General features: G+C 53.5%; 1 protein-coding gene across 11 annotated transcripts in view; it reads right to left on the bottom strand.

Moving 5' to 3' along the window:
- The window catches only part of Lrp8 (LDL receptor related protein 8), a 71,159-nt gene that overhangs the window by 52,900 nt on the left and 1,538 nt on the right, over positions 1-16,721 (bottom strand). The window lies entirely within an intron of this gene.

Raw genomic sequence — 16,721 nt, forward strand, 5'->3', positions numbered from 1 at the left:
ACACTCTTCTGACTGGGCCACCTCTCCAGGCCTTACTTAATTCTTACAACTATCACACAGCGAATGAGTGGGCCTACTAGGTCCGGTGTTCTCCAGTAGTTCAAAGTGCCTCCTTTATGGAATAAGAACACAGGAGCTGCAGTGGGCGTTCTGAACATGACCCTGGTCAGTTCTGAGAAGTAAGAGCAGTACTCTTTCAGGAACCTCTCCGAGCCATCATGAAAATCTGACAGGATAAAAGATGCCTAAGGCACACATTTCTGGCCAGGGCAATAGCCTATTAGAGCGGAAAAAGCACCACACAGGGAGCCCAGGGCAGTCCTGTCCCTCCGCCCTGGCTCTGTGCACGGACAGGCCTGACTTGCCCCATCTGTCAAACAAAGCACAAGGATTCCTGCCCCCTTCCCGATGCCAGTGTATACCTGCCAACCCTATCTCCATCCTGCCTTCTGCCCAAACAGTCTGTGACCACCACCTCTGCCAGGAAGACCCAAGCGGCCCACTGGGCAAACAGCCCGGCCTGTTTCACTCTGTCCACAAGCCAGGCCTGAGGCTAGACCACACACAGGGAGGTATGTTAAAATGGACATGCAGGTCCTCAGGCAAGGCACACAGCACACAAACATGCATGTACAGAGATAACTCAGCTACATGTGTACTCATATGTGCCCCAAATACCAAACACACTGAGACGCACATGCCACACTGGGCACATGCTGCAGCACACGCCACATACCCACACACACACACACACAGGTGGCTTCCTGTGATGCTCACACACTGCAGAAAATACGCCGAGATTTGCCTGCCTCTCCTGTGACAGCCAGATGGTAGGATTCTCCCACTGGGCTACCATTTAATGCTCTAATTAATTAAAAAAAAAATCTAGGTACCCAAGGCCTGGATTTGTTCCAAATGTCTCAGGCATGGCCCAGCCAGAGGCCAAGGAAGATAGCAGGACTTAGGGGGAGGGGGCACACTGTACCTAGCAGAGGCCCCACCCCTCACCTTGCTAACAAGAGGGCAGGGGCCACCTGCCCCTGCAACTCAGGACAGGGAAGGACTCCATTGTGGTTTCCCTGTACATGACATTCCTGTTTTTGCAGGAGTAGGCGCAGAGGGCGGGGGGAGCAGGACCCTCAGACTGCACTAGAATGTGTTTGCCGACCCTAAGGTGAACTGGAAGCTCATAGGCAGATCCAAAGCTGTCTTTGCTGAGTCCTCTTGTGTAGAAGACACTGACGGGAATGTGTTTGCTCCTCAGTAGTCTGCTATGGACAGGGCTGAGGCTGAGCTGAGGGACCCCTAAGCCCCCTGCCCTGAGCTGCTATACTCCAGTGTAGCAGCAGACCGGAAGCAGTCTGCTAACCTAGATCTTCCAGGGGGCCAACCCCTCACCCTCTACCCCCACCACTGCCCAGGCCATGAGGATGGGGACGGGTGCAGGCAAGGGAGACCTGAGCATCCTTCACCCTCCAGGCCTTTCCCAATATGGTCTTTGCTTCTGAGCATTTGGGAAACGCTTAGTAAATTTACCGCCTCACTTATGAGTAATCTGCTGTCAGGAGCTCTGCGTAAGCGTGGGGCTGAATTAACAAGCCTTAATTAACGTTAATGTTGTGACACATCTCAACCTGAGTGGGGAAACCCCCATATCCTGTACCCAAGCCCCTGCCTGCATGCTCCTGTTTATGTGGGAGATGAGAGATTCAGTAGGGGCTCTTGGGGATCCTGAGGGACAAAATGGGGACTATTGCTAACACAGGATTAGGGAGGGGGATGGGTTGGGGTCTTGAAGAGGGGGGGGGTTAGGATGCCTGAAGCCTCAAATATCCATTTCCAATAGAGGCTCACACTGCCCTCTGAGAGCTCAGAATCCCCTAACTCATCATGTCATAAGCCGTGGTAAGTTTCCCCACTTTTTTTTTTTTTTTTTTTGCCTCACAGAGTAAGGCCACTAAGTAGCCATGGTCCACTGTGCCCACCAGTTCTCTGAAGTGGGGACCAAGCCCCTACTGTGCAGACAGGACACCTTGACACTACGAGGGAAGGTGACCCGCCCAGCTCTCATGCTCTGTGACTGTAGTAGAGTGGGTCACAGTGTGCTGGAGGGAGGGATCCCTGCCGTCCATTACACTCACTGAAAAGAGCCCCTTGAGGAATCCAAAGAGCCGAATATTAAGGGGAAACGTTAGGCCCTAGGGCTACCCTGGGTTATCCCGGGCCTAGCCACAGTGTCTGTGGAGTGACTGAAAATGACATGCGAAGGGAGAAGGAGCTCTTGACAATGAGTGGAGGTATCCAACCAGAGTGGGCCAGGATCCTGTCTTCCAGCCACTGAGGCTTAACTAGGCTGTCTCACCACCCCAGGTACCCAACCAGAGTCAGGCTCTGGGGAAGGGACCGCAGTGGTGGGAACCCCTTGCTCAAGACTGACACCATCTTCCATTCCTTCTGGCTGTCCTCAGGACACCGGCAGAGCCCTGGCATGAGGGAGACACACTGTAATTTATCATTAATGGCTTATCATTAATATTAATGAGAAGATGTCCATGCCCACGAAAGAGGCCCAGGGCCTTAGCCTTGCACACATCTTGGGTTACCTGTAGTTTAAGGGCCTTGTACTCCATCCCAAGTTGGACCCCACTTTGGCTCCAGAGACAGGAGGAGTCCTGGTCTTCAGTCAGTCAGAACTTGATGCCAAACACCTGCCTGGGAACGGGCTGGGGCTTGAACAGACTCTACCTCCACAAGAGCATCGGGAGCCCTTGTTAGGCCATCGGCCCTCAACAAGCCCCAGAGCACCTCACCCTGCTGGGGAGCGACCCCCCCATGCACACCCTAGGAAGCCACTCCTCACTTCTCACCTCCCGCATCTCCTCTGTGAAGAAGGACTAAAGGCAGAGCGAGCTCCACAAGACACATGCGAGGACGGAACGCAGGGTGAGGGCCAGTAGAGACCTCTGCCAGCAACTGGGGACCCAACCCTGCCAGGGGTCACTAAGAAACTGGGCGGGCTCGAGGGAGTCTTTAGATTCACGGAAATGCTCTAAGAAAGCAGGATCAGCAAAGGCCCCTGTGGACCCTGTGAAAAGCTGGGACCCCTGAGGCCTCAGGACAAACAGGAGGAACTTTGAGAGCTGAGAACTGCATTATCATCTCAAGAGCTATGCAAGCCAAGAATCCATCTATCCATCCACCCACTCACCTACACATCCAACCAGTATGTGTACACTGGACCCTGTGTGGCCACTGGGGGTTGGGAGAGAGGGGAGAGCCATTCTTGCCTGGTGAAACCAACCTAAAGAAACAAGATACCCCGAAGGGATCAGATCAATCCTAGGTCAGGACTGTCCACTCTTTGCGGAGCCTACAAGAAATGCAAGGGGCCTCCAGCCATGAAGGCAGCTCAAGGAAACCCACCACAGTGCACACCAGTGTTAAGCTCTGGCCCAGAAAGCACCCTGCTTGAGTCCCCAATGCTCTCTGTGATCCCCAAGTCCTTCCTTAACCAGAGCTCAGTCCCTGTCCCCAAGAGTCCCTGCCCATCCCCAACACCCAGTGAAAGGGAGCAGCATCTGTCCTTGGTGTGCAGGGGCCAGGGCACAGCCAGCCAGGCAGGTGGCAGGCTCACCCCTTGCCCGCTTTCCTGCCCCACAACATCCATGTGGAACCCACCCCCAAGTTCCTGGGGAACAGGCTCCGAGGAGGCCAGGCAGCCAGACCACCAGCTGCTTCCCTCCCTACACAAACCATGGACACAAAGCACCCTCCCCCAGCTCTGCCCGCCTGCGGTGACAGCCTCTTGGCACCAACTCTCCCCTCCCTCCATCTGTCAGGAATCAGTGCAGACAAACTGTGAGAACCAAAGAGGAAGTAGCAACGCTGCATGGACCCCCTCCCCTCGCCCTGCCTTCCTAGCACTCCTGTCCCCTTTCCACCCCTCCCATGTGTCCCCCCTCTTCTTCCATCTGTCTCCATGGTCCCTACAGATGAGGACACTGACAGTGGGCATACAGAGAGGACGAGGACAGGTTACCCAGCAACACCTCTTACAGCCACCATGACGTCTTCCTTTCTTCCCAACCATCAAAGGATGATGGGATTGAGAACTCAGTGTTCCCATCTGTGTGATGGGTATAGTAATTTCTTTCCAGACCACCTCCCAAGGGCTACCATGAGCTTCAAGACCACATGGAAAGCCTTGGTCCGCTGTGAAGCCTCACAAGAGACAGATGGCCGGTGTCTTTAGCATTTTCTAGGGTTTCAGTGCCTTCCTCAGAGAGTTATGAGGTCACAGCAGGACTTAGATGGATAAATGTCCTGCAGAGTACCAATAGCAACAGGATCACAGAGGAGCCATAATTGTGACAGGTGAGCAGGGCAAGGGTGGGAAACCAAAAAGCCATCATATACTGTGCTGGAGGCAGATTCGTGGCCAGTGTCCTGTACTCAGAGCACTCCGGGATGCTGTGCTGGAGGCAGATCCATGGCCAGCATCCTGTGCTTCTTAGAGCACCCAGGATGCTGTTCTGGAGGCAGTTCGTGGCCAGTGTCCTGTACACAGAGCACTCCGGGATGCTGTGCTGGAGGCAGATCCATGGCCAGTGTCCTGTACTCAGAACACCTGGGATGCTGTGCTGGAGGCAGATCCGTGGCCAGTGTCCTGTGCTCAGAGCACCCGGGATGCTGTGCTGGAGGCAGATCCGTGGCCAGTGTCCTGTGCTCAGAGCACCTGGGATGCTCAGCCCTGGCTCTGGTTCTCTCTGCATCCTCTGAAATATGGAGTAGACACCGGCATTTTTGTTTGCAAGGGAAGCCATGCCCTGCTGGCTCCCCAAGTATCTGGGGAAGTCCTGCTGCAGGGACTTCCATAAGGGGTGGGGGAACAGCAGTCTGCGCTTGTGGGGTGCAGGAAGGCTGGTTCACAGGCCAGGGGACCGAGGGCTTCCTGAGATGTGAGACTTTTACTTTTAACCCTGGGACGGCTCTGAGCAGACCAGAACAAGTGAGTCATCCTCATGGGGGTGGCACTTGGCAGTGACAGGCAATAAGCAAACAGAACTGTCACTGGAAAAGCAAGCCCCCTGCTGGTCCCACCTGTGAAAGTCCCTGTGGAGGGGAAGCTCTGGTTTGACCCCAGCCACAACTACAGGTGGAATGTCATGGCTCCCCCCCACCTTCATAGTGGCAGAAGCTAAGGCTCACTGAAAACACAGAAATGGGCCAGTGATCCTGGGATAGGGCCCAAGGCACATAACCAACCTAGGGGGTGATTGGAGGGAGGAAACCAGTCTCCTCTATGCTCCCCTGGGACTCTCAGAAATCCTACGCCAACCGCAGGCGCCAAGGGAGCTGGCATGCTGCGAGGGGTAGACAGCACACCAGGCCCAGGGTCACCCTCCAGTTCCTACCTTTCCCTGAGAATGTGCAGCCTGTGGTCCCCACACTGAGGTCAGAGACAGAGACCCCCAGGAGGATGGGCCTCCCTGTACTGGGGCCTTGGCAGGGCAGAGAAAGAAATGAAGAGCAGCCCGGAGTGAGGCTGGAACAGCCTCTGTAAGCAGAGGTTTCTAAACCAGCCAGAACCAGAAGGCAGGCCAGCTGGACCTCCTGAGGAGGTGTCATAAAAAACTATCTTGACACAGTGGGCAGTCAGGAGTCCCCTGTCCCCGGTGTTAGATGCTGGCTGCTGAGAGATCCCTATACATGTCGCCCAGAAGCTGCTTCACTACCCAAGGGCAGCTTGCTCATGCAGTGCCTCGGGACTTTCATGGGACATCTCTATAAGGCTAGACACAGAGGTCTCCAGTGGTGCACAGAAGGGAACAATTTAAGCCTCTCCCTTCAGCCTTCCCCATCCCCAAAGGTAGAATGGTGGGGCACGGCAGGGGACAGAGGATGGAGCTGAGGCAGCCCTTTAGCCCTATCTGTCACAGGACTGTGTCCTCTCTAAAGGGCCCAGTGTCCTTCCTTCCTGGGCACATCTAGGGGCAGGACCAGATATGTAACGTCCTCTGCACACCACACCACCGGTCCCTGAGGCTCTGCGCTCATTTCTTGACAAGGTTCCTGGAAGGACTCTAATTAAACTGGGCCAGTAAGTTCCAGCCTGGGGCCACAGGATGAGGGGCACCAAAGAATAGTTCTGGGGGCTCCCTGACTCCTCCCACCCCATTAGACAGTCAGGGACAGGATGAAGACAGGGTTAGAGGATGTTAAGGATTGTTCCTGTCCCTACTGCTTCTGTAAAACCCCACTGTCACCTGGAGGTAGCTTGTGATGGCTCAGTACACAGAGAGGTCAGGTAACCTGCCCAGAGTTGCTCATCTCCAAAGTGTTGAGGGTTGGACTTGGCCTCGCTGGTCACATCTGGGCTCCCAACTAGCCATGAGCTAAGCAGAGATGGCTAGGCAGGCCTGGGAAGGAGCTGAGGCTGAAGTTCAAATGCTGCCCACAGTGGCTCAAATACTGCTCTACAAAACCCTCCCCAGGGTAAAGCCACAGCTTTACCCAGGTCCTGCAAAGTCACAACAAAGTGTAGCTTTCTGGGGGGAGGGGAAGGGAGCAAGAAAGAGAGCATGCTCAGCACAGAACTGTGGGGGCAGGAAAGACCCCAGGCCAGGGAAAGGGAAGGAAAGGCAAGCCCTGCACTGACGGTATAGAAATAAGACTGACTTACAGTACACACTGTTTCTGGTGCGTTCCATGAGATAGGAATTACTTAATCCTATTACTGGACAGTCTGGGGTTCATGTTGAAGGGACTTACCCCAGGCTGAGGCTGGGACTCGCTGAAACTGTACAAGGGACAATGGCATTAGTACCAGTTTGCACAGTCCCTATCAGTGGAGAATGCAGGCGAGGCAGGCGGCAGGAGACACACGGCCTTTCACAGGTGGCCAATATAAAGTCTGCTCTGGCTAGCTCACAAGCACTAAAAAGCCACCCACGGCAACTCAGCAAAAGTAAACAGGCATAAAAAGCTCCAAGTATGATGGAGGAGATGGCTCAGTAGGTAAGACCATTTCCTGTGCAAGCATGAAGAACTGGTTGAAACCCAACGCCCTTGTAAAAGCTGGCCATGGCAGCACATTCCTTTTAACCCCAGCCTTAGGGGCAGAGACAGACAGATCCAGGAGCTAGCCAGCCAGCCTAACTGAAACAGTGAATGTCAGGTTCACTGAGAGAACCAGGCTCAAGGCAAGAAGAGCAATAGAGGAAGAAAACCAATATCCACCTTTGGCCTCTGCATGAACACCCCCTCACCTCCACTCCCACCTGTCACACACACACAACATATATACTCACACACCACACATACACACATGCACACACACACCACACACACGCTACACTTTTGAACATGATTTCCTCTTTTTGTGTATAGTTCAGACCATGTCCCTTGGGGTTAGGGCCCATACTGTTGGCCCTCATTGCTCCTGCTTCAGCCTCTGGGCCTGGGCCTTCCGAAGCTCCTTGGAGCCCTCACACGCAGGACCTAACCACGATGAACTCCAGCTTCTATGAACACCCTGAATTTCAGGGGGGGAACAACAGAATCCTGGAGGATTCGGGCTGAGAAGAGCCTAGAGGTCCCCACTTCCAAAGAATAGAGATACCCCTCCTGCAAAAGGTTCAATAACCTGCCAAATGGCCACTTGGCAAGATGGGCCTGCAGCCTGGCCCCCAGCTATTGATAACTGCCTCAGTCCTCAGGGAGAGCCAGATAGCGCATCGCAGGCTGGGAATAGAGGCTGCTGGCACCTCTCCAGTGACAAACAAATCCCAGCCACAACAGCCTGGAGAGGCTTTCTTGGTTTGAGCCACCTTGGCAGAGGTAGGAAGAAGAGTATCACCTTGGTTTGTCCAGAACGGTCACTTCCCTCTCGATTACTCCTGCCCTCAGGCACACACTGTAGGCCATGGCCAAAAGAAGGGACTTCTTTTAAATTAATTTTTTAATACACTGTATTTTGATTATATTCTTTCCCCTCCCCCAAATCCTCCCAGATCCTCCCCGTCTCCCTACTTACCCAACTTCATGTTCTCTCACTCTCTCAGAAACAGACAAACAACAGAAAACTGGGCTTTAAGGGCAATGGGCAGCAGATGGCAGATCAAGGTCTAGGAAGGGGATGGAGGAGGGCTGGCTTGAATGCCTTTGGATTCAGGACATCAGGAAAGCCCACGCTGCCTCCAGCTATTCAGCCAGGCAACTTAACCTGGGCCTGGTGGGATCTTCCTGCCTCTCATCAGCTGCCATGTCCCTCATGTCACCCTGGACCCACTGGGAACCAAGGTTCCTGGTGAGCCAGCTCCTGGGGCCACCTAGAAGCAGCTGCCTTGGGCCCCACTGCAGTCAGGATGGGGAGGCCTGCTGAGGGGCTATCGGAGTCCAGGCAAATGACCTCCACCTCTCCTGCTGCTCTCCCAGCAGCGCCCTCTTGCTGTGCCCTTGGTGGAGGACAGTCCTGATAGTGAATTCCCTGGGAATCAGGCTTAGGAAGAGCTGGGAAGTTCACCCGCTGGTCTTCGCACCTCCGTGCTGTGGCTGCGTCAGGACGGTTTGAGGGGCTGCTGAGCCTCATCGGGTTTTTTTCCCTCCACCACCGTACTTCATCCAACCCAACCAGGATCTTATGCAGGAGGGAACACGATCTAAGGAGCCTGGACCTTTGGGCTGAGTTTTGGATCCTCTGCTCGGATACTCTCTCTACAGGCTTAGGCCAAAATATAGTTCAGGGTAGTCTCCCATTCCCCAGGATAGCTCTAGTCATAATCCCAGACCCAGGCAGGAGCTTGATGCTCAGAGGACCCAGCAGTGCAAATAAAGCAAGAATCAGTGAGTGAAGAGGGAAAAGAAGTTCAAACAGGGAAGCTGCCTGCCTAAGTCGCAAAGTCAGAATTTGGGACAGGCAGAATAATCACCGCAATGCTAATGCGTCAAGAAAAAATGAAGCGATAGTTTGGTTCCATTGTAGGTTTTTGATGGGTAAGTGTCCTTGGGCCAGAGCATAGTTGTCCTTTATTTCTGCTCTGCGTAGCCTAGATATGGCTACTTTGTCTGTGTCACAAAGCTGGGACACGGTGGCTCTGCGCTTAGGGTATAGAGAGGTCCTTTGGGCTGGACTCTGGGCCATTAGGGCACGCATGGGTGTTGCTAAGATGGGAAGGTACATGATAAAAAATGCTCCCGCTAGCCAAGTCCTTCCCGAGACTTCATCTTCTTTGTTTCAGTTTTACGTATCTTGTTTTGCTTTTTTGTTTTTTTAGTTAGAGTCTAGCTGTAAAGACCAGACTGACCTGAAAATTAAGATATTCTTGCCTCAGCCTCCCAAGTGCTGGAGTTACAGACAGCTCGATCTACAGAAGAACAGGTCACCACATTAAGGACCACCCTCACAATACAATCCAGTCCATTAAAACAATGTGCATTTACGCTATACTACTGGCATGGAAGGCTATATGAGGAGAAAACAACCTGAAAAATAAGACCTCATTTTTGTTTAAAAAAATACTTTCATATAATCAGAAAAAAGCTATTTCCATGAGGAAAGATAAATATATAAATATAACCAACTTAAGTGTTACTTCCAGAATTTACAGTAACAGACCAAGTCCTGTGGGGCTCCTGTGTTTGAAATCCCTCGTCAGGACATTGGGGCTTATTTATTACCATCATCTGCCTCCCAGGTGCACGTCTGTGGGGCCACACTGGGTGTGACGAACCGGTGGCAGGGGGCCTTCACAGCATTGGGGATGGAGGCCGGTGCCCCGGGTAGGGTGGTGCTATAGGACCACTCCTGTGGACTTTGCATGTGCACTGTCCCAGGAAGGCTTTGGCCTGTTTGTCCTGCTGTGTTCTAGAAGGCAGTGTTTGGGGCTACAGACATGGCTCAGCAGTTAGGAGCATGTGTTATTCTTGCAAAGGACCCAGGTTTGATTCCAGCACCCACATGACGGCTCACGACCATCCATAACTCCAATTCCAAGGGATATGACACCCTCTTCTGACTCCCACAGGTACCAGGCACACACGTGGTATACGTACATACATACATACACACACACACACATATACATACATACATACATACACACACAGAGGCAACAAGCCATACATGTAAAATAAATAAATCCAGAAGGTTATAGGTAAAGGCAGTTGGGTCATGGAAACTGGGTGAATGGTGCTGGGTGACTAAGTCATCAGAACATTCAAGAAGCCTGATTGGACCCCAGAGTCCCTACTCCCAAGGTGCCTGGGCCCAGCTCTCCCAGCTGTGGGTCCTGGACTGGCCCCCAATGAACAGAGACCAGACCAGCATGGTGGTGAGAAGCATGGAGTTGGTGTTTAGCAGGTTTCCCCTGAAGCCCTCAAATTTCTTGGGCCATTCCAGTCCCAGAGTGGGTGCCATAGCAGCTTGTACCAGGAGGGAGAGTTTAGGGGCTGGTGATTAGAACAGGTGCTACCAGGGGGCCTAGCTAATGGCCAAGGGCATCCCAGGGCTAGTATTGCTCCGGAGGGAGCCAGCACAGACTATGATAGCGGCTGGCAGAGATGTCTAAAATGCTCAGAAAGGGAGGCTGTGGAACACGGGTAAGTCAGACACACTGTGTGACTGATTTGTGTGAATAGATCTCTCTTCCTTTCAGCTGCAACAGACCCTGCAGCCAGGAGCAAGTTGTACCCCTGACCAGTGAGGTGGCTTAGGGCAAGTGACTTTGGCTCTTGGCTTTTTCTCTTTCTTTCTTTCTTTCTTTCTTTCTTTCTTTCTTTCTTGTTTTGGGTTTTTTATTTGTTTTTTTGTTTTATTTTTTTTGAGACAGGGTTCCACTGTAGCTTTGGAGCCTATCCTGGAACTAGCTCTTGTAGACCAGGTTGGCCTCGAACTCACAGAGATCCACCTGCCTCTGCCTCCCAAGTGCTGGGATTAGAGGTATGCACCACCACCGCCCAGCTTTGGCTTTTTCTTCTATGACACACAATCATCACACTGCCAGGACTTGGCTAGAAGTCTTGAGTAAGACCCCACAGAGAGAGCACTCAGAAAACCATGCACACAGAACGATCACTTTACTATGCTTGCCAGACGTCCTGAGAGGCCTGACAGGGCCCAGCCAGGGCAGCGTACCCTGCAGTCCCCTGTACCAGAACCCAAAGCTCTGAGGTATAGCAGCCATGTGTCTGCCCCTCAGCCTTTTCCCAGCCCAGCAGGGACAGAAAGGTGTGGCAGGTGGGTGTTTAAGAGTGGGAGGCGGGGGATGGGGGGCATGTGCTGTTCTTCCCCCAGTCCCACTCCGGAGCTGAGCACTGTATTTCTAGGAATGGACCCCTAATGACACGGGGGTCTGGAAGCCAGGAGTGTAGGTAAAGCAGTGACAGTGGGCTGATACTCCCTTTGGTCACCATCAACAGAGCACTCAGGTCCTCCTTTCTCAATGGCACAGCTAACAGAAGCCCATGAGGCTGGGGGAAGGGGCTTGTGCTGTGACTCCATAGGGTCTCCAGAGAAGGTTCCTCCCAGTCCCACTTCCCAGACCAAAAACATGTATCCTAGGGAGACATTAATGGGAAATGTACCCTTTGACCCCATCAGGGTGGACAGAGCGGAGGCAGAGGCTGGTTTGCACTTGTAGTCACAGTGCCCAGGAGGTTGAGGCAGGAGGATTACTGTGAGTTCCAAAGCAGCCTGGTCTACAGAGTGAGACCGTGTCTCAAGGGAGAAAAATATAAAAAGGAGGACTAGAAGGGGAGGGAGGGAGAGCGGAGGAGGAGGAGCCAAGGCGGTAGCTTTTAGATGGCAGAGCTCCAATCCAGAAGCATCAGGCCCTGCAGCACACAGGCCACGCCATTTCTCTCTGAGTCTTGTGTACTTTTAAAATGGGGGTAAGAAGAAAACAGACCAAAAGAGATGAAGAAAATAAGCTGCTTAACACGGTCTTGAGCCTGGAGCTATTAGCCTGTCTCTGTTGTCGGAGCTCTCCAAAGGGAAGTGTCTATTCTGGAGTCCCTGGGGCCCAACAAGACCCTGGCAGAGCGAGGCAGAACCTGAGACTAAAGGGGGTTCTGGGTAAAGAAAGGTCCCTGGGAAAAGTGAGGGCCTAGCCTGACTTTCTGAAACACCGAGGGCCTTAGGGACAGGACCATTCGCCCTGGGCCAGGAGAGTGCACCCGACAACACCTTGCAGGGTGGTTGTTCCATTCTGGGTCTCTCTTCCTCAGTCCCTGGGGTTCCATGGCTTCACCTGCGATCTTATTCCCCAAGGAGGAAAGCTTTCAAGTCAGCCGCCTGTAGGCAGTGAGGGAGGAAGAAGCCACCAGCCATGGGCCAGCTGCAGCCTCAGGAACTGAGGGGACTCTAAACCAGGTGGACCCATCGAAGGCCCAAGGGAGAGCCTTCAGCAGCACTCCCAAGGCCTGCTGAAACAGTCCAGTGGCTCAGACCTGGGCGTACAACAGGGCAGTTCCAGCAGTGGTAGCGGACACAACTAGGAGGAAGAGAGACAGGAGGCTGGTCACCCAGGACTGCCCTTCCCAGTCTCAGACTACTTTCAGAGAGCAGCCGGGTCTCTCTAGATGCTTTCTGCCACCTCCAGGTCATCTTGGAGCCACCTCCCCTGTGGCTGGACATCTCCTGCCTGAAGTCACACCCACTGCTGGAAGCCATACCCTTCTGCTGTAGCCTTCAGAACTTTGTGCCCTGGAGCAGGGTTTGGATGGCCTGCTGTGAGCAGGCTTGGGGGTTCTCTGCAGTTTCTCCCACCATGCTGCCCACTGCTTCTCAACCGCCTCCTGCTCACCAAACACATTATTCTCACTGAACCCCACCTCTCTGGAAAGGAGGGACTATTGTCACCAGGGCCATTCAACCAGTAGGGGACAGCTGGGGTTAAGGCTATATGATCCAGGGCGACACAGAGTTGGGATTTCAGCTTTTTTTTTTTTCCCTCAAAGTCCCTTATCTCAGCCTGAGTGACTGGCAGAGAAAGCTTCTTCAAGGAGGTGACCCTTTCCCTGAACTCTCTAAGATAACGAAAAGCACAGGGCATGTGAGGGAACAGGGTCCTGGAAGGCAAACAGCACACACAGAGGCCTGGAGGTGAGAAGCAGAAGGAAGGTGACTGAGCTGCGATGGTGGCCAGGTTCAGAGGAAGAGGCAGGAAGAGGCTGGAGGGCAGTGGGCACAGGGCCTGGCAAGGAAGGCCAACAAAGAGGCCACTGTGCTAGCTTCATCCTCAGGGTGCTGAGTGGGAGAACAGCTTGGTCAGACAAGGAAACCAAGGTTCAGATAAGAACAGATCTCTGTCAATAAGATGGTCCATCCAAAGGGGGGGATGAAGTGGGGCCTGGTGTCTCACCTCAGCTGCACCCTGCAGGCCCTATGTGGGCTTCATGACAAGCCAAGACCTGTAGCCAAGCTCTCATTGTTCCTGAGACCACCGCCAAGCAAGCTCTGGGATTCCTGTAGCCTGACCCAGACCAGTGAGTGGGCTGAAGCCTGGGAGGCTGGGCTATACCTGCTCTTCACTGACTAGGATGGGTGGATGGATGGTGGCAGCTAGCGAGGACAAGGGCAAGGCAGGTGGGTACGGAAAGGGTGCATCGCAATATCCCACAAAGCCTTCCAGGAGCCCGGACACTCAGGATGAGAAACGGAGGCCTGGTGAGGCCGTGCAGGCTGGGTGGGCTCCATGGTTGCATGCCTAAACGTACGGCAAAACAATTTCACCTAAACACAAGCATTCCTTACCCCTCCGAGCGTCTACAAGGTAGGGATGACTCAGAAGCCTCCCAGGGTCAAGCATCTCACAGACTGGAGGAGCACTAGAAGATGCACAGGGCCTCGGTGGCAAATTCTTGGCAAGTATGAATAGGTGTTGTGTTTGAAGGTCTGGGAGCAAAGGCCTGGCCAGAGATCAGAATCTCCACCTCTGCTCCCAGACACCAGGAAGCAACAGGAAACCTAGACCTACGTGAGTCCGCAGTCACGAGTCCCACCCAACTTCCCCTGGCTGGAGCCCTAGGGCGGCAGACCTTTCCTCTGCTTTGATGGCACTTTGGGAACTGAAGCCCCAGCAAGCTTCCCTTCCCTGGCCCACCTGCTGTGGGCCAAGAGCCTGCCCTGCAGATAAGCATCAAGACTTAGAAGACCTCAGTGTGAGTTCCAGATTCAAGGACAAGCTGCATGACTTAAGAGTCAGGTCACCTCTTTATAGCACATGCTATAGCATGCATGGGATCTGTGCCACCTTTTATGTGTGTTTATTTGTCGAGACTGGATCTCACTATGTAGACCAGGCTGGTCTTGAACTCATAGAAATCCGCCTGCCTCTGCCTCCCAAGTGCTGGGACTAAAAGCACGAACCACCATGACCAGCCTGCCCTGTGCCACTTATTTTAAGATGACAAGTCCCGAGGGACTCTTGTAGAGCTGAACTCAGAAGTAGCCTTCTAAAGGAAGCTCCCTCCTTCCCTCAGCCCCTGGTACTATGAGCTATACCAGAAGTTTGGATTCATTGTGCCTACACTGCCCATGTTTACAAATGACAACCACTGCCCTCGCCCTGTTTTGAAGCCTAGAAGGGTACAGGAGGCTGAGCAACCAGGGTCCTTGTGGATAGAGAGGGCAGAGAGGGAGGTATCAAGAATGGAGTGAGTCTAGGCCGGTGTCCTGGAATAGGGTATCCTCAGTGTGTGTGTGTGTGTGCGCGTGCGCATGTGTGTGTGTCCTGGAGCTGGAGTTGTTGAGACAGGTGTAGATGCTAGGAACAAACTCTGGTCCTCTGCGAGATCACTAAGTATCTTACTGTTAGACGGTTTCTCCAGCTCTGTGGGGAAGAATTTCTAAATACCTTCCTCTCCCCTTCTTGCCAGCCCCATGAGACTCCCCATGTTCTAACGCAGGACGGAGAGACAGGTTTCCTGGTGGGCACGCGAGAAAGCAAGCTCGGTAAAGTCAAGCTGTGTGCCACCAGCATCTGCTGCTACTAGAAGCCACCACACTTTCCAGTCCGCACCACTGGCGTCACGGACTTCTGCCCGCTGACTGCCTAGGACTCCACCTCACCCATCTCAAACCAAAGCAGCTTCCAGCCAGCGTCAGCGCTCTCTTGTCCCATCTCAGATTACCAGCCACCCCTGTTCATCATGCCCACATCCTTATGAGAAGTAACAGACCCTACTCTCCACATCATACTCTCCACCACAGCAACTCAGGCCCTGAGCCAAGAGGCTGGGCAGGCAGAGCTCTTGATCAAATTCTGCCACACAGTGCTGTGTGACCTTGGGCAAATCACTCCGTCTCTCTGAGCCAGTATCTCTGTCTATAAAACGAGATGACAAGGAAAGTTCCACAAGTCTAGTGATTTAAAGAGCCAAGGGGACAAGATACAAGGTTTCCATTTCTGTGCCCTGTCCTCTGTGCACCCTGCTAAGAGAACCAGAACAACTCCCAGGCATGACAGTCCCTCTAACATTTTTAGGCTAAGACGCTGGTAAAAGATGCTTAAATTCAGGGTTCTGCTTGGCAACTCAGTAGCCATGGAGCAGGTAACTCAACCCCAGGAACCCGTTTTCATCTATAACATAAACCACTATGAAGTATTAGCACCCCATGGGCTGCAGCACTTGGGGGTCTCACTGATGTCAGTGGCATTGCTAGTACTAGTCCTCAAACGGTCTTAAGACGTCGCCAAGGCAGCAGTTACAGGTCATATGAGAAACTGAGGCAGTCAGGCTCCATACGCCCAAGTCATAGGCTAGTCCAGAGCAGGCTGTCAGGCTGACTGGCGATCAAAAGAACTCCAAGAGGGGCCAGTGATAAAAATATGACTAGGCAGGTGAAGGCATTCGCTGGCAGCCTGAGGAGGTTGAATTTGAGGCAGGGAACCCACAAAGTAGGAGAGCATCGACTCCCACAAGCTGTACTCTTATCTTCACATACATGCTTTTTTTTGCATGCAACCCATCCCCCCAAAAATGTTAAATAAGAAAACACCTCAAGGCTTCAACAGACTGTTTCCAAGTGGGAGTGTCGGTCAGCATAGCTTTCCGGAGTGCTGGGCGTGAGCCACCTGGTGCCGTCCCCGCTCTGACACTGTGTGTGCTCCTACGGTGTGTGGGGGGAGGGGGGGGCGGGGAGGGGGCGACCTGATCCCGTACGCACAACACAGGCAGACACACAGCAGGTCTCAGTAATGTCAACTGAAAGGCCTCTTAGGTATATGTGGCTAGAAGAGTCTGGTCTCGGTACCAGGAACTCCATTCCTTTACCGCAGCAAATGCCTGCTAATTCGGTTGCGGCCCCACAGCCACCTGAATACACGCCCACGCAAGAAGGAACTTCCATCAGTTGCTCTGGGTGTGCACTGGCCACGCTCAGCAAAAGCAGCGGGGCTCGCGCAGGGCCAGCCTACCCTGCCATTGCTCAGGTCGCTTCCAGGAAACTACACTCTTCCTCCTGGGCCCCTCCTTGCTGGTGGCCCCATGACTCACAGCCAGCCTGAGCTGGCAGGAGAACGCTGTCTGAAGGGTGACTCGACAGAAAGGCAGCGGTTGTGACCAGGACAGGAGCCTACCACGAGGAGGATGCGCGCGCGGGGGTGCGGCCAGGGCAGGGCCTAGAGCCGAGCCCTGTACAGCACACCGCCGGCCCCACGATTGGCCGTTCCGGCCACAGGCCTATGGGGTGGTCCTTGCGCAGCCAATCAGGGGCCCCG

The sequence above is a fragment of the Microtus oregoni genome, unplaced genomic scaffold, assembly GCF_018167655.1.
Source record: "Microtus oregoni isolate MIOR12 unplaced genomic scaffold, Mior012 000005F_ref0000423, whole genome shotgun sequence".
Taxonomy (NCBI): domain Eukaryota; kingdom Metazoa; phylum Chordata; class Mammalia; order Rodentia; family Cricetidae; genus Microtus; species Microtus oregoni.